At 46.9% G+C, this 22500-nt stretch overlaps 1 protein-coding gene across 3 annotated transcripts in view; it reads left to right on the forward strand.

Annotated features, from left to right (window-relative positions):
• The window catches only part of LOC126570375 (dual specificity calcium/calmodulin-dependent 3',5'-cyclic nucleotide phosphodiesterase 1-like), a 73018-nt gene that overhangs the window by 34447 nt on the left and 16071 nt on the right, over positions 1 to 22500 (forward strand). The gene's annotated exons all lie outside the window — the stretch shown is intronic.

A 22500-nucleotide genomic window follows, 5' to 3' on the forward strand; every position in this document is an offset into this window, starting at 1 on the left:
GCGAGATTAGAATTCCTCGCTCGTTTCAATTTTCACAGAGATGCCAGGCTTTGCTTAGTATCTCAGCAATACAACCGACCAAGCACTGTTCGCAACGATGACGACCAAACGGGCTTTTCTTCCCTTCCGACCAACAACGTGCTCTATTACATTCTATTTGCGCTTGACACCTTTTTTATTATCTTTCTACCTAATCTTACTTCGAACTTTCACCCTCTACTGCCTCATCTAATCTTTCGCTCGCTGCGCGTAACAATTGTAAAACTTTTAATTAATCTGGAATTATGATCCTCAAAAGGTTCACCACGGGGACGAATGCAAAGAGCTACTTTGTTCGTTTGTTAGACTTCTGCTCCCTCTCCGCTCGCTGAGTGAAAGTGGCCAAATGGACGGACCATTCCCAAGCCACCGGCCACGCGATCAAGGGATCTTTGATGGCGGTTTTTAACCTCGCTGAGAGATTTCATAACTTTTGGCCCCCGTGGTGCCTTCTTTCGGTGACAACATCGGCTAGGCTAAGAGACGACCCTGCCAAGGTGCTCTCTGTCTCGCTGTGGTCGCTGTGTAGCATCTCTGGGTGGCCCCTTTATGCACGATGAGCGTGGATAAAGAAAATGAGGTTTTAAAGTTTTGCGGCACCCGGCCAACCACACGGGTTTAGCTTGTTTTTGCTGAAAGGAGCGGGAAGGTTGAAACCTTGTTTTGACCTTTTCTCGGAACAGAAAACTCTGTCTGATTTATCAGCGCATTTTACACCCATAGAAGCTTTCCAGCAGGTCCGCAATGGAGGGTTTTGTGAGCTGAAAAGTTTACAGCGCAACGCAGTTGCTTCGAATGTAATTAAAATTAATTATTGTAACGTGCTACCTGTTACAAACAACAGTCATGTACAGATTTTAAAATTTCATGGAAACAACAAATCATTGAGCATTCATTGCGATAGAAAGCTCGTATTATTCATCATCTTGAAAATCATTTCCATTCCAAAGTGCCGTAAACATAACCACCATGCTTAGCAAGAGTTAATAGAGTTGGACAAATCACCACTCCTATTGATCGATGAAGTAGTTTTATAATTAGAATTCCACCCAGACAGACAGCTTATAGTTACCATTTGATTAACACGCTCTTCCAACGCAGTAGCCCGCATGCAACCCACAGAGACTATTTCCAGACATTTGACTTCGTGTTCCATTTTCACCCTCGACGAAACTTTATAATTTATTTAATCAACCCCAGAACACCACTTCTCCACAGTCGGTTTGTAAAACACAAGAAATACAAGGGACACAACACAGGAAAATCGCTCGAAGGCAAACTTCCTCCAAAGGCACGACAACAATGGTAAAGGCCTTAAATAACATTCCCAAACAGCGCCCCGGAAATGGGGTAGACCCGGAACTTAGGGGGCTTAGCGAATTCGATAAAACAGCCCCCCCCCCCCAAAAAAAACACCCTTCCGTACAGCCCACGTTTGGTTCCCTGGGATGTCGACTTCATTACGGCCCCGGAGGCTCCGATCCTTCCGATGAGTTCGACGCCCCGAGTATAAATCTCTATCGCGGGAGAGAATCCAACCGATGCCAAACCGCTTCCTAATCAATTTCGCAATTCCCGAGCCCAAGCTAAAGGCAGCAGCATCGGCGGCGCCCTCGGGTGCACGACACCGGTGTCACGACAACTTTGCTCGATTTAATCGGAGAAACAATCAACCGACGCCTTCCTCGATGTGAGCCGCGGGCTCGTAAGACGAGCGGATAGCAGGGAATTAAATTTAACTTCTTAATGAAGTGTGATTGGTTTTATTTTGTGCCACACTGCGAGTGCACCAGGCAACCTGGGGGGCCCTGTTGGGTTGTGTCTCGATCCACTGAAAATCGCTTGTTGAAAGGAGGATTCTTGGGTACTGCCGCGTGGCACGCACCCGTGGAGTTCAACATTTTCAACAAAATCGAATTTTTTTTGCGTAACTCACATTATCTCTCTTCCTCTCTGGTTTGAAACAAGAATTTGACTCTTATCGCAACCGTAGGAACGTCCGAAAAAAATGAATAATAATCGCTAAGCAACCACCTCCCCTCTTTCTTCCACTTCGTTTCATCATTGTTTTTCGTTGTTTCTCCCTCTACCAAACGGGTTGCTCTTTCGGTTGAGTTCAGGCCAGTGCAATGCGCCAAATATCATCCAATCGGTTACGCGCGTGGACTAAGCGCACCGGTGAGCATGGCGGCGGCGTATCGTGGTGTTACCAGTAGGCAACCTTCAGCAAGGTCTGTGAAAATAGCAATGGCCCTCCGTGTGTATGTTTTGCTGGTATTGCTTGCTTTCAATATCGTGACCTCTACCCAACGCGTTCTGCTAGATGGTTGGTGGCGCTACAATGCCAGCAAAAATCGAGCGCCAACTCCAACTCCATCCAACTCGACTACCGAGAGCATCCGAGTGTCCGAGCTGGTGTGCTGAGTAACACACTTCGCTAAACGTTCTATTTTACATATTCACTTCTCCTCTTTCAGGACATTGACATTCCTGTCAGCTAAGCTAGATCTCACTGTTGATGTTTTAAACACTAAACCACGTAGACTGCAATAGCCGCACGCTGTGTCACGGTAGCTTATCGGTGTTCCCCGAAAGAAACGAAAGAGAAAAAAAACCTTCAATTTATGCTCAAATCACCACCAATACAATGGACACAACAACGCCGCTTGGATGTACTCATTGTTGGCCTTGCAGGATGTTTGCACTAGAGCTAGACCATCACCTAATGGTAGGAACCGCCAGGAGCTAGCGAACACCATACCTCATGGCCAATGCACACACCGGACGCAGTACGTGAAGCCACGTAGTACTCGCAACCGCTAGCATTCGATGTTGCCCCGCTGCTCGCTGATATAGGCGCGCTGGTGACTTTTCGAGCAAATATTTGCACCGAACCGGTAGCGTGGCGTGGGCTGCACTGCACCACGCGAGGTGACCATAATTTATGGTCTACTATTGGTCTTGTTGGCTCGTCTCGCTGCTGGGAGCCGTTGATGTGATCTGTACGTACCTTTGTGTGTTGTCCATGGCTTTCCGGTCAACCGGACCGTGATGCAACCGTGCATCGGCGCGCACAAACGTCAAGAAACAATAACAAAAGCACCCGCGGTATGGCATTTTTGTAGGGAGCCCACCATACACAGTGGATGCAAAATGGCCGTTTAAAAATGGGCAACACCAGACCCGTTAGTAGTATGGCGTTGGAATGAAAAGGCTCGATCAAATGAACACATGGTTCGGGATTCGTATCCTCTCGTTGTTTTTAGTGTTGATTGATTAATTACGTCATTCGAGCGATACTTCGAGATCGATCTGATTTCTGTGAGTACTATTTTAATCTTAAAGTGGCAAAGTTACATTTTGCCTTCCTTCTCTGGTGCCGATACTAATTTTACTGTCATGTTCTCTTCAAGCATTGTCAAATTTCAGGAAGGTCAATGTTCATTTTTAAAACAAAACTTCAATTGCAAATTCCATATAATTTTATTCCAAGATCTTATCAATCGGTCCACCATCGACCAGCAGTAGTAGTGGACCATATGCACCGCTGAGCCGATGCTCAATGGGACTTCAACGCTGTGTGCGCGTGTTCACCACAACAATGGCTTTCCGAAAAATATCGAACCGATACTAGAGCCACCTAATGGCCGACTGGCAATTCAAGAGCAGTTTCCAGCGCAACTGCAAGAGCATATGCTTTTGCCGTAGTGGCTGCTGCCATCTCCCTTTATGCTTTCGCCTTCCGCGAGGTGAGAGAGGAGGCGGTGCTTGACCACCAAAAAAAGGCCTGCATGTGATACAGTGTCTATTGCATTAAATTTTATGTTTTCATATGCACCGCCAGGCAGGCATGGCCACCCATTGCGGATGCGGATAAAAAGTGTAATCTCAGAGCGTTGAGAACGTTCAATTTGTTCTCGTTTCGCATCACGCGAGACTGCACGCTATTCGCAATCCTCTTTACTCGCACGCCTCTCGAGTGGGCTCGTGAATGAATTTATGATCGGTTGAAGCATTAAATCCACTCACCAGCGGCGTTGTGCAACAGAATGAAGCAGATGGGCATTCACAACGAATCGAGCTTTTGTGAGCAATGATTGTTATGAACAATTGGAACAGAAAGAATTGCCATTAAGATTTATAAATCCGATGGTTGATAGGAATCGATCAACAACATTTGATTTGTCATGGTTGTGCGCGTTGTGGTTGTATGTAAAGCTGTGACAACGCTTGGCCATAATCGAACGGACGTTGATTAGCTTTCAAATGATGCCACCAAGGAGTGTGGATCAGGGAAGATGAAGACCGGCGTCAATTTTCTAAATTTAACCAATGGGGAATGCGCAACATGCAAATGGAAGGAAAACCCACTGATCGGCCAGCACTGCCGTTGGCATTTGCCGGCCATTTCTTAATGCCAGATAATCTTAGCGCACCATTCCAAGAAGTCGAGCCACTAGCACACCCGCGCAGTGACCATTTCCAGCGAAGTAATTAGTTAACGAACTAGGCAGACGTGGCCGGCAATTTTGTTGACTAATTCAAACGCAACCATGGGCAACGCCATCAAATCATGGTAATTGAAATGGCCAGTGAAGCAGATGGTCGAATGGAAATGCTTTCCGTCGTTATTTGGGACAGCATTTCCATGCACGCGTTGCTCCTTGATCGGAATAACGAGCGTTGGTGTGTCCTGATGATTGTGCACCCATCTTCCATCACTTGCAAATAAAAAACCAAGCAGTGGATTATGAAAATATGATCTGCGTGACCACGACCGAGATAGCATTCATTTTCATTAGTCCTGACCGTTGCCTGGTGGCTGATGATGGAAACAAATTGCCGATAACACCCCTGGAGGGGGGGAAAGAAATCCAAATGCATAGACAGATAACGCCACACATCTTCATCGACATCGGGATCAACTGCCGCTTGTTACGCTGGACGAGATTGTGACATGGTATGAAAGGCCTCACAATCGTCCTCGCACTGCGGCCCCTGGATACAATGGGAATGCGAAGCGACAACAGGAACGTTCCAACAATTTTCAACAAAGTGCTGTCTGATCGCTTAATCACCGAACAGACGGTAAAACGGAAACATCCCCAACGTGGCAGCCATAAACCCTCGCACTCATACGTATACACGGTGCCGGAATGGAACCGTGGACGAGGGGTTTTAATCTTTTCGTTATGTTTTCCGAAACGACTCGTCCTTCTCTATCTCATTGCTCTTGCTTGATCAGCAAACTGTGAGCGTGACTTAATCTATAAAAAGCTAAGCTCCGACGCTTTACTTTGCTCCGAGGGAGAGCGAAAGTTTCGAAGCAACAAAACGAAGGAAGACGGCGCCATCTCAAAGGTAATCATGCAATTTTACCCGTTACAAATCCCGGGTTTTGTGAGGGAAAGCGGTGAACAAAAATGGGGCAAATTGCACCGACTTCGTCGTTAAGCCTGCTGTCTGCTGTTGCCCAGAACGATAATCGGTTAAACCCTCTTCCCCACACAAATTCTGAAGAAAGCGAGACGGATTTGGTCTTAAAATTACGTGCAATTTTGATGAATTGACTCTGACTCTGCCCTGTCAGATGAATGATGGGAGTAACTACCATCCTAATGGGGCTTTCTTTTCGAAGCCAGCATGAGTGGTCACTGTATTCATAAAAAGGGTTTTTTTGTAAAATCAGTGACTATAAAATATTTTATAAGTCATAGTTGACTATTTTAAAATTTTCTTGTTAGAGGCACGAACTGCAGAGTGCTGCCTATAAAAACCGACACCTAGAGTTATTTCAGATTTCAAGAAGTATATATCACACGGGATAAAGTACAATTACTATGCAATATGCTATCAACATGAATCATTCTATTGGATTACCCTCTCCGACCGAGTGGTGAATCAATCCATGATCTGCACAGCATTAAATTGATATTCAATTACCTTTATCAAGAATAAATAAATCATCTCAACCAAAGTGGCCGCTTACCAGCCAACTACCAGCTAGTAACGATAGCGCTTTGCGTTATTAAATTTTCCAAAGTGGATCTCATCCAACGATTGCGTCAGATCGATCTGACATCGTGCATCGTCTCCAAGGAGGGAGAATCAGTAAAAATCGGATGATAGTTATGGGACACAAATTGATAAATTTTCTATTCGCCCGCCGCCCAAATCATGTTGCAACATGCAAACCCAGAAGAATCGGTAAAAATCATTTTTTTGTACGCTTCCCTCGCTTCGCCACTAATACGTCCTCGCTGGACGGAACAAACGGAGTCGAAATCGCCTTTCGCTTCGTAACCGGCAGTTGGAAAATGCCGCACAGTGGCGACTCCACCGGACCGCACATTCCCAATCAATTGCTGCAATGCTTCAGTCCCTCGGTTGACAAGATTTGCCTCTCTAAATCCCTTTCCATCGAACGCTCACGTTTCATCGAGCTCCAAGCTCACGATGCATACCGGAGTCACCCATTTCAATGGTTCCATATTCGACGCCAAACCGGATTACCATTTCCTATCGGTAAGACGCAGCATCATCATCATCGTCATCGTTGCAGTCGTCGTCGTCGTCGTCGTCGTCATATGTCGTCACCATTTTTCCACCGATTTCCCAGTCACGTAAATTCTCGTCTGCTAGTGGCGCAGCCTTGCTATGCTGCATTCCCGGCTGCATACTGCGCTGACGCTCATGTTGGCCTCATACTTTGTATCCCCCGTACGATGTGCTACCGGCATTCGGTGATTCGTTTCGGATTTTCTGCGACACTGTATACGCCCCCAACGGGCCTTAGCCTTCCTCTAGTCGGAACCGACGATTCGTGTAGCAGTTCCGTTGCCGTTAGCTTCTGCACTGTAGCGCTGCAGCGAATGCGACCGAGCACCACTAGCGTGTGTTTGAATTACACATTCCGTTTGACTTCTTTCCGGGGACTTTTCCGCCAAACGGAGAAAAAAATGAAACCAACGAGAACGGTTGCGGCATACAAACCAAACCAACCGGAAACGGAGCATAAATCCCTTGCACTTACATAATTTTTCTGTCGTACTATTTTCTCCCATGACACCAATGCGCAGGGATTTGTGAAAAGAAAAAAAAAGAAAAAGAATGAAAAAGAAAGAACAGAAAGCATAAAAAAGCATAAGATTGATGTAAGTAAGTTCCCGCGCATATTGCATATTCCTTGGGTGCAGGCCACCGCAATTCCGGTTCTACCAGTACCCGGTGTAGCGAGGACACATTAATGCATTTCATTACGAGGTGCTTTTGGTGGGGGAAGTGCCCCCCTACCGAGTCGTAGATGCCACTTTGAAATTCAAAATAGTTTACAGATTTAACCTATTTGCACACCAATTTAAATCGAAAAAAAGCGAACTCAATGCCACACGGCTCACGAGAACGACGAGAACGACAAGGACGATGAAATGGTGGAGCTTTTCCATCGCCAAATTGATGATAAGCTCCTTGAAACTAGTTTATCATTATTTATGCGTCGAACTTTCCACTTACGTTGGACGTTGGACCGAGTTGTCACAAATTAATCGACGGTTTCAGAGCCAACTCGCCAGGGGTCCAGGGAAACGGGTCGAACAGTCTGGACACCGCACAGACCCACCCCATCGCACCACGATAAAAGATCGATCGTTTGTTTTGTCCGAAATACTTTCTTAATTAAGGCAACTTTGCTACACTCTCGTCCACCGACGAACCGACCTGTGCTGCTGCTGGTGGCTCCTTGCTGTTTGTTTTACTTTCTTTTTTCCTGCTTCTCTGCTTCTCTGCTCATCCTTATCCGTTTCAATCAACGTATTGGTATTGGGGGCTCTAGTACCAAGGCTCCTCGTCGGAAAGCACGGAAGGCACGGAAGGAAATCCAAATATTTGTCTATTTGTTTGTCTCTTCGCACGAGCCACAACCACGAGCGGACGAGTGCCCTCTCTCCACTCGTTGTCGTATCGTGTCGCGGCCACAGACCCTCGGAACCCAATCCTAATTGCGCTCCGGTGGTACGGTGGTGCAAAAAAAAAACCGCTCAGGAAAACTCCTTCCTTCCTTCCGCACGAACCGAAATAGTGTTCAACCGTCTTGCAATGTTGATTAATTCCTTGATATCGCCGGATCACGTACCATGTTTGGCGTGGAAAAGGGGGGGGGACAGAGGAGGGATGTACTGTCAGTGTGGTGGTTTTATTTTCATTCCCGGGATCAGTGGAATTGTAATTGTCCTTAATCACTTGGCAGGCAGGCAGGCAGGTCCGGACCATCCGGGGAGTCCGCGGGAGTTCCAATTTAATTGCGAATCAATTAGAGGAGCCGCCAGCCGGCTGAACAGAGACAACGTTGTCTTCCTTTCTTACTCGCTCCCTCTGTCACTCTCTTTCTGTCATTCGCTACAGGTGTGCTTGGTTCGCCATTGCTCTTCCTTTCATTGAATGCATTGGTGATAGGACAACCACTACTACTACTACTCTCACGCTGACTGTGGTAGGTAGTGCAATTGGTGGGCACGCGCTACACCTTTCCTTCTCCACCTTAATGATACCTTTTGTTAATCGATATTGGAACCCTCGACTCCTGGACCACGCACTTCATCGTTTGCTATTGAAGATCGATTGAGGGCCAGCCCCTGTGCTGCTTCCCTTTCACGCGCACACACATAGAAGCACCGAGAACCATCGAGTACCACGAACGGTGACAATTATCGAAAGGACCTATGGTATGGGTTGGTACCAGCGACGGCCAGAACCAACGAGAACCACTTTCGAGAAGCGCACCCAAGTGTCCTGCCAACCTATAAGAGGCCGCGCGCCTTAATGTTGCTTCGTGATTTCCACTCAGTAAGCGGTCATCCTTCTGATGTGTCACAACGTTCCCGCGGATCCCGCGGATTGCCAAGGTGCTCAACTGTGTGTGCGCATTCTGATGACACTTAACCGGCACTTGGAGCCCAGATACTGCGTGGGGTGCGAGTTTAAGTGAGTGTGTTTCGATCGTGTGTGAAGACGGCGCATTCGATGATGTTTAAACGACGCGACTGTACGCTACATACGGTGGAGCAGCGGCTGGAACGGATGTACGCACCGGCGTTGAAGCGGCGCAACCAGGGCCCAGTCTTCTGTCACGACCACTGCCGCTCGGTTGCAATCGATCTCGTGAACTTTCTCATACGCTATCAGTATGAAAATAGGTAAGCGAAACGGTGGTGGATGAACGGAAAGGAGGCTGCAGCTGCACCAACTCCCCCGCTGGGCACTAATGAGACCAACCGAACGCTCAGGAACGCGCTCCTGGCGATGGTTCTGGTTAACCGATTCGCTGAAGAGTGGATTCGAGTCTCGAGAGTTGCTCGAGTGCTTAATGGCTGCGCTACTCAAGGATTCCGGGCCATTACGGAACTTTTAGCTCCGAGCAGTTTAATGAGTTCCTTGCCGGCTGACTCAACGCTGTTTGTGGTTCCTTTGTCTTCCTTTTTGGCACCACTGGATACTAGCATGGTAAAACGGAATCAAATAACAAGCAAAAACCCCAAAAAATGGTGCTGAAAAAACTGCGTAAAATTACGGAATCCATTCGATTGAAAATGTCCTTCATAGTGCATTATCGCCAGCGACCCGTTACCAACTGACAGCCCCCCGTGGACCCACGGCCCCATAATTCAACGTAAACCAACCATCGGCGAAGAGGGCATTAGCATTAAGCAGCCTACTGGAACGGGTTGCGCGCCAGCAGAGTGCGATCGCCGACGACACGAATCGAGTGCGGCTATTGAATTTTATAACAAAAAACACAGTTCCCTTTTCTCCCACTAACTGCACCACGGGGCAGTTCAGCGAAAACAATCGAGCAAAAAAAACAAAGAAGAAACCACACAAAATGGCGTTCCGCGAAACGCTACCGGTGACAAACGAGGGGGTGGTGAGTGGGGTGTGAACACAAACCCAAAAAAAAAAACAACAAAAAAGACTCCATTTTTTCCCATTACACAGCTCGATGCGGACAATTTCACTCGGGCCGCTACGGGGGAGGGTGGCCAGTCCAGTGATCCGCGAATCATTTTCCAACCCACCCGGGGGAGGCGAAAAAGGGTCAACGCTTCCGTGGCTCACGAGGCGATATAGCGTCCCAGGGGCCAACCTTGCTGACCCCTGTGCCTGTGTGCAAACGGCTCTTGATCGAAGTTGTTCTGTTTGGTTTGCGACTTGAGTGGATGGGGCAAGGGGTCGAGGGTGAGTCGAAAAAACAATTATTAATTTCATTTGCCACGCATTGTGGCACCCAGCGGCCAGCGGACAATCGGTGCGCTCAGCGCCAATTGGCAAAATGTAATTTCGACTTTTGACTGCCACCAGAGCGGCAAGAGTGGAATGAGCGGTGAAGCAAAAAACTCAAACGCTGGATGGTGCCATTTTTTCATGCGGAAAATAAGGACGAATAAAAAATAACGAGCTCATTGCTCGCCATCGAGTGCATCGGGGAAGGAATCGAAATGGTTCACCTTGGCCACATGCAAACAGCAATCCATTTTGATTTGTGAACGCGAATCCCAATCCATTCGCACAGAGAGAACGAGCTATCTTTCTATCCGTAGATCACAAATTAACGTAAAATTAAGAATAACGACACTCAGTGGCTCTCTTCCTTCCTCTATACCGCCTCTCTCTCTGTTTCTTTGACTCCCATTTACTCGATCCGACCAAAGAGGTGATAATCCCAATTCTTCGGCACCCTCGGGCACCGAAACGCGTCGAAACTTAATTAAAGGCGTTAACCTTGTTGCTGTACCGAACATCGTCGTCAAGCATGGCGCCCGACACAACAGATCCCAAGAGATCCCAACAGACAGGATCCTCGAAAGAAGATTCTTCTGGCGAAGTGAAGCGAATCACGAACTACGCACCCACACGCCACGCGGCTCTCGGTGCCTTTTGGATGTAGCTTAGTATCAACCTCGTCGGCACCAAGCAGAAAGATAACCGCCTTCCACCGCCTTCTGCGTCGACCTAGACCCCCCCCCCCTGTTTCGTCCTACGATTCGATAATCGCAAACAATGTAGGCTTATTAAATTTTCATCATCGAGCTAGTTTAGCCGGGGCTAATTTTCGGCATTAGCACCGGCATCACCGGCGGGATCCAGCGGATTAGAAGCTCCAGCGCTAGAAGCCACCCTAGAAGCACTGCCAGGCGGCGTAATGATGGAGCCGATGGAGAAATTTATCGACTGCCGCCCACCATTAGGGTGGTGGTGGCCTGGTTTGTCGTAATGTTGCTGCCATTACCGCACGACTGTACGAAGCGAAAGGCTTTAATCCGTTTTTAAGGCGAGACTACAATCGCCTTTCGTTCGAAGGGACCAGTTCAGGGCCTGTGTGACAGCGGGTAGAGAGAAGAAGAGAGTTTCTCGCTGTCGGTACACGGAATGATTTATGCTACCGACAAGCGGAGCCGGATCCGGTGTAGGACATGTGTCACGTTGCTTCGTTGCCAGTGCGACATATTGGTCTGGCCGCTTGCCATCGCTGTTTGTCCCCCGGTTTCTCACTGAATAGAGTTGCAAACGCCAGCAGCTTTGAACCGCAACATAATAAATATGTTCATCGGTGGTACGCTGAGCAGAGAGAGAGAGAGAGAGACTGAATCGATCTGTCATGTGATCGATAGCAGCCGACGGCTCCCATTGGTTTCAATCATCAACCCCAGTTGTCAAGAGTATACTCACACAAACGAACACACGCGCACGTGCTCTGTATGTATGCACCAGGCTCGTAAATCAGGCAGTCAGATGGAACATCAGGCCGTCATTCAACGGGCAACCTAGCCAGCTAGCTAGCCAGCTAACCAGCCAGCCATGTCTGTCAGAGGCCTGTCAGAGGCCAGCCTTTTCGGATCGATACACTTCGACCGCCTCGTTCATCTCCGATAAGCTTTAATCGAAGCAATTGATTAAATATGCCAGTCCAACGCTTCTCATCAATTGTGGCTTATTGCAAGCACCATTAGCCCACCGCCAGCGGGTCAGATTGCAACCGGTGCATGCACAATTGCATTCCTCATCCAATGAGAGCATAATCCCTACGAAATGCTACCGCAGTGGCATACCGGTGATTACTAGCAGCGCAAATACTTGCCCGGAGCATCGACTGCTCGTCGATGATGTTTTGCTAATGGATTATGCAAATACTGTTATGTGTGCGTATGTGTCCCTGTTTGTATTTAATGATTTAATATCGTTCTCGTAGCACCACTGTAGCACCGGCAGAAAGTATTAGAAAGCAAGATCACACTAGCGATAGCAGGATGCAGTGAGTAAATATGCGTTTCCGTTTATGTATATCCGGTTATCCGGTTTCTTCTTTACCCCCGTTTTTCAACCCATTTTCATGCTGAAAACACGCTGTTTCAATGGACCTTTCTCCTCTCGCCGTTAGGCTAATTGATGCGATCGTAAAGTAAGTTTTATCTGCAACGTGTTTTACTCAAGCCCAGTCGTGAATGAGTGTTCATTTGCACAACAACAAAACAACCCCCTACAAACGGGATTACACAAAATATCGACATCAAGGTACAACAGAACAAAATGGAACAAATTCTGCCAAACTTTCACAGCTGAAAGTACCAACTAGTCGCGGTCACTACTAATTGTAGGTAGAACTAGCTTGGAGCTGCTTCACTGCGCGCTGATTTTCACTGAAAACCAGAGCAGCACTACTGAAAGCGATGGCAAAGGGAATCGTACCAGGCTACAGCACCAGCTAATATAAGCGCAAGCGCACCCACAAAACATAATGGACACACCAAAACTAGAAACCACGATCCCCCAGAGAACACGCTGATAGCCAGCAATGTTCATGGTCAAGTGGACTCTAAGAGAGACTTGCTTAAAATGCATCTCGATTGCAGTGCAAGTAGAAAATTCTAAATTACGTTCTGCTGGTGTTTTTTTACTCAACCACCACAACGCTGGTCGCTGGTAGGGAGAGCGTTGGTGCACTTTTCAATTTACTTAATTCAAACACTATTCAAACCCTGGGTCGGACAGTGAACTACGGTTACATTGTAGTTCGTTCGCATCGTGTGGCGTGGCGCCGCATTGGGAGGAAAAGATAATGTACACTGCTTGCCAACGAAATGTGCATGCTCAGCGAACAACAAGGGAGGAAGGTTAACGAGCGTAACGGGTTATGCCGAAACTATCTTCTCTCAGCGAACCAAGCGTTAGAGTCTCGCTTGCTCTGTAAACGTTTTTGGCAAAAAAATAGACTGGAGCTCTTTCATGGAATTTTCTAAACAAAATAAAACATTCAGAAGAAGAGCAGAAAACCTGACGAGGTCTGCATTTTACCAGTGTACACGAGAACGGGAACATTGTTTCATGTTCAGCCTCAAAACGGAGCTCAACTAACATTTCGTTGATTGCGAAAACAATGAAGGATCCAAACGCTGCACCCGGCCGTTGTCCACTTAATGAAACGATACTGAAAACAAAGCCACAAACAACATCTTGATGTGTGGATAAACACATTATCATCCGGCACAAAGGAATGAGGCTTCGCCAAACCTTTCCCCAGGCTTTTATTAACTGGATTTGAAAAAGCTATCAGAAAAAACAAACAAAAGGGACAGTCTTATTCATTCCATTCAGTCCATTCTCGTTCCTCCAAAAACTCCGCAGACCAACTCCAAGTATGAGGAACAAAAAAAACCCTTGAACACTCTTTTTCTTTTCCTCTACCACCCCGCCCTACGAAAAGGGCATCAACATTCAAAACCCACCAAACGCATCGTTGCGGAAGCAAAAACGAGAAATCGGACCCCGGGATTCCGGGCACCCTTCCCGTCTTGCAAACCAACACTCCAACTTCCCGCCCGAAAGTGCTTCCAGCGATTGGAAAGCTAAAATGTGTAACCGCACGTGGCAAGGGCAAAAGTGTTTTCTCACCCTCTTCTCACTGAAGGGAGACAATTACCACAAATCGGTTCGAGCAATCCTTTAGAAATCCATTCGCAAAGTTGGGTCCTCTTGGTGGTAGCCGGGCCACCGATGCCAAAGCTCGCGAGTGAGACCGCCAAATGCTGCCTTTTTCCGGACCCGGCAGCATTTGCCAAACTCCGAACTGGTGTGTTATTGTGGTTACACTTTTCATGATTTCCCCTCCCCCACCCCGAAAATCGTAGCCTCTTTCCAATCACGAATATGCGCATCGGTGGCCACGTTGGGCAAGCTTCGTTGCGCGTGGAGGAAAACAATACGGTGGCCGACGGGCGGTCTCGGACCGGCGACAGGAAATTGAGTTTTCACGCTTTTACCACCCCGTTGATTCACGCTCCGTGGGAATAGTTCGGCGTCGGGCACAGACAGCGTGACAGACCGCACGGTGGGTGTTCGGCACCGAACCACCAAAAAGGGATGAATTATGAATATTCTACCCGCGCAAAGATGGATTTTGGAACCTCTCCAACCGAAGAAGTGCATATTCCGTTTCAGATCTTGGCCTAAATTAGGGTTCTCATAAACTCGTGGCCGATGGCCCGTGGTATTTTTCTAGGTAGTTTTAATTTAATTTTGGTAATTTTTTGCTATGCACATGTTGGAATTGGAGATTGATAGTATAACTGCAATGGCAGTAGTGTTCGACAAATTGAATGAAAAAACATGTCAACAAAAACAACAAAAAAAACATTTCAACATTCACCACATAATGGAGTTTGAGATTCTTGGGTCATTTATCCATATTAATTGCTATTACAAACCACTGAAATTATGAAAAATCCGTAAAAAAAATTACCGGTTACCTGGCGCCTCCATTTCGAAGGGCGCCTCCATCATGGGCAACGGAGCTACATCATTTTTTGGCCTAAATGGAGGTCTGTGCAAAGTTGTGGAAACATCTTACTGTTTGCACAATTTACACATCAGTCAATCGCTAAATATCATTGAAATGTTTTTTGGGCAGCGTACAAAACACTCTTCGGAACACAAGGTGCTTGTTTATTGTATTGATTACCCACAATTCTCTTGCAATAACCCACCGGCACACCGGTCATAGATTACGATCAGGCACACCTGAGCCGGGACCTCAGGCCATGACCCGAAAGGGCAATGCCATGCCGCCGCCTTCCCAGTAAACTACAATAACGATAACTTAGCGAAGGTGCTGCCGCTCAGCTCCCTTCCAATGCTTCCGGCAAAGCAATGCTCGTGCGCGATCGAATCCAACAAGAGGCAATAAAAACGTCACACAAATTCTCACACATTCGCAAAAAAAGTGTTGTTTTTTTGGGGAGCTGCCAAACAAAAAGGTGCCAGGAGTGATGCCAAAGATTTGGCAGAGGGGTCCCGTATGGTAAAGCTGAGCGTGAGAATCCTTGAAGAACAAACAGCCGAGAGCATACAGAGTAGATGCCGCCGTTATCCGTGAAGCATAAAAGTGACAATGAGTTTACAGCACCCCACGAGCAGTGCGCGCCCGTCCGCCCTCAAACGAAGAGTAACCTCGGGCACCACCTAATGTAATAACCGAAATGTGCAATCACCGGGAATAGCATTCCACGTTCCGCGGTGCTGAGGTGCTCGAAAACGATAAATATGTTCCATAAAGACAGGCTCCCCCCAAAAACCTCGCAGGACCAGGCTCCATTCTCTTCCTCCAATGTCGTGTGATTGTTGTTCGTTTTGTGTACGAATCTCTGCGTTGAAACACAACCACCGCTAGGGCAGAACTGGAAGGATTCCTTTCCTTTCACGATGGCACCATGGTGTGTGTACGTTGCTGGGAATGCGTCCGGAAGGCAACGGCCAAGCGAACCATGAAACGTCTACCGTCGTCATCCTTTTTGGAGCGGCTCCAACAAGAGCAGCCCGCTTCTGCCGGTGCTGTTTACGCTTACGGTCCCAAAATGTGCAGCCACAGTGAGCTAATAAATTATTCCCGTTTCCAGCGGGTGGATCTCCTATTGAGCAGCAGAGGGCCACATTTCGTAAACGGTGCCCGATATAATGGAGCAAGAGATGGCTCTTGCGCTTCATCGTTTTATTGGACACTACTACTGCTACTTCTGAGGTGATTCTTCCCATTATTTGCAGCCCGTTTCTGGGGGCTAACAAACAATCCCGCCCGGCCACCGACTGATGCAAGAGCGGCGCTCGTTGCTGGCCACAGCAGGCAGCAATCTAAGGGGGGCCACCAAGACGAATATTAACTTGACTCGGTTGATGTGCTCAGAAGTCACATTGAAAGCCTTGGTACAATGACAAACCCATTGTGGAATGAAGACTCACTTTCAGCAACGATATAGCCTTTGACCACATGAAACGCTACCTCGAATGTAGAAGCGACCACCTCTACTGACCTCACTGTAGAATGAAGGTGTCCTCAACCCGTCCATTCAACCAACAACCACGCTCCATACATTCTGTCATCGAGAACCTTCCCTTGCCAGATGCCAAGGGGTTGGATACCGGGGCTGAATGAAAGCCTTTGTCTCACCGAGTACACGGTAAATGGCAATATCCTGAGTGTTTTCTAATGGCTCACTGCATGCAGCACAGTATTGCCTCGGACGGCCGGGAAGGATAACTGCACCATCCATGTCGAGGTGCCAAAGCATGCCACAAAACCAACGACCGGCGGCCTTACCTAGCTACAAGGCAACTCACAACAGATTGGATCGCTGGACTTTGCTGGATTGAAATTGAATCATAGATATGGTAGCCACAGTGCCTGTCATTGAGCCATCGATGAACCAACTATGCAAAACGTAGAACATTTACGAAAAGAAAAAAAAACATGAAAAATCCTTTCCGAAAACTGGAAACAAGTAGAACGAGTGACCGGAAGCGTAACGCGCCCCAAAAGCGTCCCATCCTAATGGAAAACTGAAATTGGAAATCTTTGCTGCGGTCCACGGCGCTGTCAACGTCCACGCTCTGTCCGAAGATCGATGCACAATAAATTGGTTGGAAAAGGAAATGACCGGGAACGAACCTGGCCTGGGGTGGGGTCGGTACTAATCCCACGCCACGTTGGGTCCTTCGAATGCAAGAGGATTTGTGCGTCCGAGTAGTACAGTGGAGAGCCTTCTGATGATGTGAAGCCAACCGTCTCTTGTTGAACCCATTTTAAAGGTCACTCAAAACTGGACAGCGATGCGGTCAACCTCCTAGTCGAGTATCCGCTCTCGCCTGAAGGGATCTGGGCCTGGGCTGCCCGCAAACAGTGGACTGTTGGAAGCGTTATTAATTCGGTCAAATTGGAACCATGGAATGGTGGTAGACAGGAGTGAAACGCGTTGCGCTGATGGCTGACGGGATTAATCTGTCGGCCATCGGCCTCGGCCCGGCGAACGAAGCCCTCACCGCGAACCATGGAATTAATTACATTCGGCTTAAACCACGGGTGGCTGTCGTAGAAATCACTTTGCGCTTCGTAATGTAAACGGCCATCGGCTGCTGGTAGGATTACCTGATGATGGAAATTACCGTCGCCGGAGGGTGCCAAACCCGTGCCAGTGGACCGCGAAAAGCTGTTGAATTTGCCGGCCCGCTGGAAGCGATGGAGACGAGTAGCGCCGTCGTGTGTAAATGGTTCGTGGCAACAAATACCAAATAAAATCGTTTTAATCTGCTTCATTTGCGTGGAATATGTAAAATGTATCCCCTCGTAACGGAGCTGTACTACTGCAGATTGTAAATGTAAACAAAATGGTTACAAACATCTTCAGGATAGAGCCATTTGCCTATCATTAATCCGATTAAATTTCAACAACACGCCTCAGGCCAGTCTATCGGCGATAGAGATTGATGTTTAGTGGTGTTTGATGCGAAAGTTACGATGAAGAAGCTTTCCAAACGGTTATTCAATCTGTTTTCATACTATCTGAGCTGATCCTTACCGTGACAGCAGCACACAAAACATGTTTTCCATAATTTCCTCAGATAAATTACTACGGAATATCATGACTTCACACATGCGATCATCAAGTCGCCGTCTCTAATTCGCATAATTGTTAAGCCCTTAATCCAATGAAACCCGTTGGCATCAAAAGAAACATTCCCTCACATCGAATGATCAGCTAGGGCAAATTGCTTTATGCAAAATTGAAATTTACTCACAAATAATTGAAAAAAGCCTCGGCACACAGCCTTACGAACCAGTAGCCTGCCGGTTACTGGCGTGGACACAGTACTAAGCGCATCGGCGAGTACCATCGGACGAGGAAGTGGCCATGGAGGTGACGAAACAATTTCATTACAAAAACATTCTGCTACGCCTTCGTGCAAGGACGTGCAGCTCGGTAACGAACCAACGCTGCTCCTACTCTTGCTAGCCACATGTACGGCAAATTTATATGCAATAATCACTTAAGGATATGGAATTTTAATAGCACATGTACGGGAACCATCTGGGAGTAGTGCCAGTACCGACGCAAAGCAGTCATAAAATGAACAGATAGTTTCCCGAGGACCCAAGGACCATGTTCCTCCGTTCGAGGAGCGAGGATCAGGCCCATCACGACCCATGAAGAGATGTCCATATCTAATTGAACGTGGCAATGGGAGACTGGTAAACACGACCACGTATGCCGGAGTATCCCACGGGGACCGGAGTTGCTGTAAATTAAGGTCCGAATGCATGGTGGCCGTGCATAACGTCATCATGCAAAACCCACCACCACCCCCTTCTCACACCGAGAGGATCAGTCTCTTTAACCTTGTTAAACCCAATCCAACACGCGCTACAGCTATTTTCCGAGCCAACACCGAGCAGGAACACAACGGGACACCGACGCTGTGTTGGCAGCGTTTGCTGTGCTCGGTACAGACCACAGACGTCGCCTCCATCGCCTGCCAGCCTGGCTGCCTCCTCAGCAGAACACAGTTTCCGGTGAACCGGGTTTTGGCCAACGCTCACACACTGTTGTGTGTCGTGTTGTTGATCTCGGCTTTGCATCTTCACCAGAGATCCCTGATTCCGGCTCCAGGCTTCCCCCTTCTGGTGTGATTACCACCGGGAAGCCTGTGGTGCAGGCAAGCAAGCTGTCCATGCTGCTGTCGACGGCAGACTCTGGCACCCACTCCTTCGATGTCTCTCTCTGTCTCTGTTTCTCGTCCCTCGTGAATAGGATGATTTAAAATTTATTTCGAAATCTTGCCAAAAAAAAAAACCCCCAAACCAGGCATGTCTATCCTCCCTGGCATCCATGTGCAGGATGATGTGGATCTTGGCACGCGGTTAGGCGCTGGCGTCACTTTCGGAATTTCCGTCCGAACCAGCAAGCTCTCTCCAAGCGTTGCAGCAGCACTCCCAGGAGAGCTGTCAGAAGCGGTTTGTGAAGCGAATTCTTACGGTGAGCTAAAAACCTTCAACGGCTGGTCTCTGGAGGAGCGTAAATCTTGGCGCAAAATCGAAAGCGGAACGAAAGTGCGCTAGTTGCAAGGTTTTACTCGCGGGCATGCATGCAGCGTGCCCAAGCTTCTAGCGCTTTGCTCAACTACGAAACCCCTTTTACGCGTTTTGTGCCAGCCGTTTTGGCAACATCGCGACGAGTTCGGATGATAATCTGCCGGAAGTTAAATGTCTACAAAAGGTAAAAGGTATTTTTCAAGCACTGTAATCCGTACTGTAGTCATATTAGGCAATTTGTTTTACGAAAAGGAGTAACGTCTTGAACGTGATGAATCGCTCCTACACAGAGCACGATAATAAGTTATCTCTTTGCAGCTCTTGATCCAGTCACTGCCACCACGATGACAGCGTGAAAAGGATATATTTAATTCATCCAATTTAACGCAGTACTCGCTAGCTGCTCGAGCGGCTCATCATACAGATGGCAGCAATTTTCACCTCGTAGATGTATGGAATATCCACGTAATGGTATGCGCGGTATGAAGAAAGGGTGAATATTTCATTAAATCCCTCGCGATGCACAGGACTACGCGACGGCGAAAAATATTCCCGCTGTGGTTCGCAGCTTGGCAGCTCTCATAATCACAATCCTCAACCGAGCAGTACTAGAGGGATATTATGAGGTGGAGGCGACGACACCAGAAACATGTCTGTTCATTGGATGTTTTGCATTTTTAAATCAGCATTGATTAATAGATCTTACGAGGACGTGATACACTCGATGTAACGGTAACATGATGGATAGCAAAGGAACATCTAACATTTACAAGGGTTGGGTGATGAATACTTAATTACCTGCTTGTATCGAACACTCTCCATTTCAAGACCCTAAGTGAAGATTCATTAATGTTGTTTGTAGTGGCACGTCATACTTTTTAATTTAACCCACATTGGATGTATGGGATTAAATTAATTGTTCACTATGTCGAGTGCCATGAATTATGTTTGGCCATGAATCTTCCCTCCTCCTCGATGGATGCAACACATATTTTTTATGGCATTTGATCATATGTTATCCCACGCAACCGTAAACTCATTATAGGACCATTAAACTTCAAAACAGCTCATGGTGTAAAGAAACAACAAGCTAATTTTAAACGCCTCATCTCATTTGAAGCATTATTGTCTTTTGATATGATACTCTATACGCATTTTGAACTTTGCCAAAAGACAAATATCAGTTTCGCAACGTAAACATTTCCCCCTTTTTTACCTTCCTATCACAAGATGTTATGCCAAACAGAAAAGGGACTTATAAAAGCATTTGGCAACTAAACACAAAAAAGGTTTATTTATTCAAGTATAACTTATGTTTTTAGGTAAGAGAGCAATGCGCCGTTGAAATATGGCACCACTAACCTTCCATTATGAGCATATACCCTTAGCAGACTATCCCGCTTGCAAGCAAAAAGCTTTGCTGTTTGTAAAGTAGAGCAAAAAAACATCTTTCGCAAGGATGCCTGAGAACCCTCCCTTTCTTATAGTAATTCTGCTGTGGACATAAAATATAAAAAGTGGCCGAATGGCCAATCATCAGATCAGTTTATGGTTTATCTGTGTTGGCTAAAACAAATCCTGCTCGTTTGTAAAAGCCCCTGATAAGTAAGTAAGTAAAAAAGTTTATGTACAAACTTACCTTACAAATGACACAATTCTGTTTGCTAACCTTTACCTCCGTTGCTGTAAAGGAAAAGCGAGAAAAAACGATGAAACTGATGAAGCGTTAACTGGAGAATGTCGCGAACACCATTAAAGCACATGTCATCAGAAACCTACTGGCCTTACTTTAAAATTTCCCTAAACCAAGCCCTTGTCATTTTGGCTTTAAACTAAACAAACACTCTAATTTTGAATGAAGAAGTTGATTCTCACCTATGACCCCCTCACCCGCGGCGGTGCCTTGGGTGACGCAAAAGCAAACTTTGGCTAAACTTCCAGTCCAACCCCCAAACACAGGGAAGATATCTGCTGCCGAAAGCGGGCGTAGCGTAGCGTACGATAGCGAACCGCAAAATCTTGTCTAACATATGCGATCAAACCTCGCCAAAGTTTCGCTTCGGCCGACTTCGGTTTTGTATCCCTGTCCCGCCCCTTTAGCAAAATTATGCTTGGATTACGATCTCAATTTAGCTGCTGTATTTGCATAGCAGCGAAACCGTGAAACACGAAACCCTGCCGCAAGTATTGCACTGTGCATGTTTGTGGTGTAGTTTGTTGTTCACATTGCTGCAACTTGATGAACAATTGCAGTGATCTAGCAGCTCGAGGCATATGGGGAGCATATGGATGCAGCAGTTCATTAAGTAGCGTCAGTCCAAGATGTCAGTCAGTGCCGACGGCAATTAAACTACAAGACAACTCATGCGTGAAACTAGCCTTTACTCCACTCAAGGGATGAAAAATGGTGCAATAGTAAGGGAAGCACACCGTAATGGACGCTACAAGCGGTAATGTTCGCGTTTTCTTGGAATCCTTCTTCGTTTTACTTTTCATTTCTTCATAGCCTTCATGCAGTGGACAAGGTTAGCGAGGTTACACTGGTTTTAATTAACGCAGCCATCCGAGCAATTTTCTATGACGCTTTTAATTAAATATAAACCACATACAACGCGTGCTACAGAAAGAATTCCGTGCTATTATGAATTGAGTATCTTAGTAATGAGTATCTTTGGGTTACTCACAAATACATCCAGCAAATTCAATCTTGTTTTAATTCATGTAAAACGATTCTTATGAAAAAGCATAGCATGGCGCACATATTGCGGCAAGCAAATAGAATTACCCGCCGACTACTACTAACAAAATGACACCATTCGTGACGGGAAGTTCCATGCCTGTTAAGTGCACGGTACATGGGCCTGGTCGTGTTTTAAATAATGCAAACTAAATATCATTTTCCGCAATTAAGCGATACGCGGTACGACGAATTGCCGCCGACCGTTTTCCCCCATTATTTCCCTTCCCCTTCGTTCCTCCATCCTTTTTGCCCCTTTTCGATGACTCCCGGTATCCAGAAACGAACGCAAAATGTATGACACCATTTACACGCCCAA

The sequence above is a fragment of the Anopheles aquasalis genome, chromosome 2 (assembly GCF_943734665.1).
Source record: "Anopheles aquasalis chromosome 2, idAnoAquaMG_Q_19, whole genome shotgun sequence".
Taxonomy (NCBI): domain Eukaryota; kingdom Metazoa; phylum Arthropoda; class Insecta; order Diptera; family Culicidae; genus Anopheles; species Anopheles aquasalis.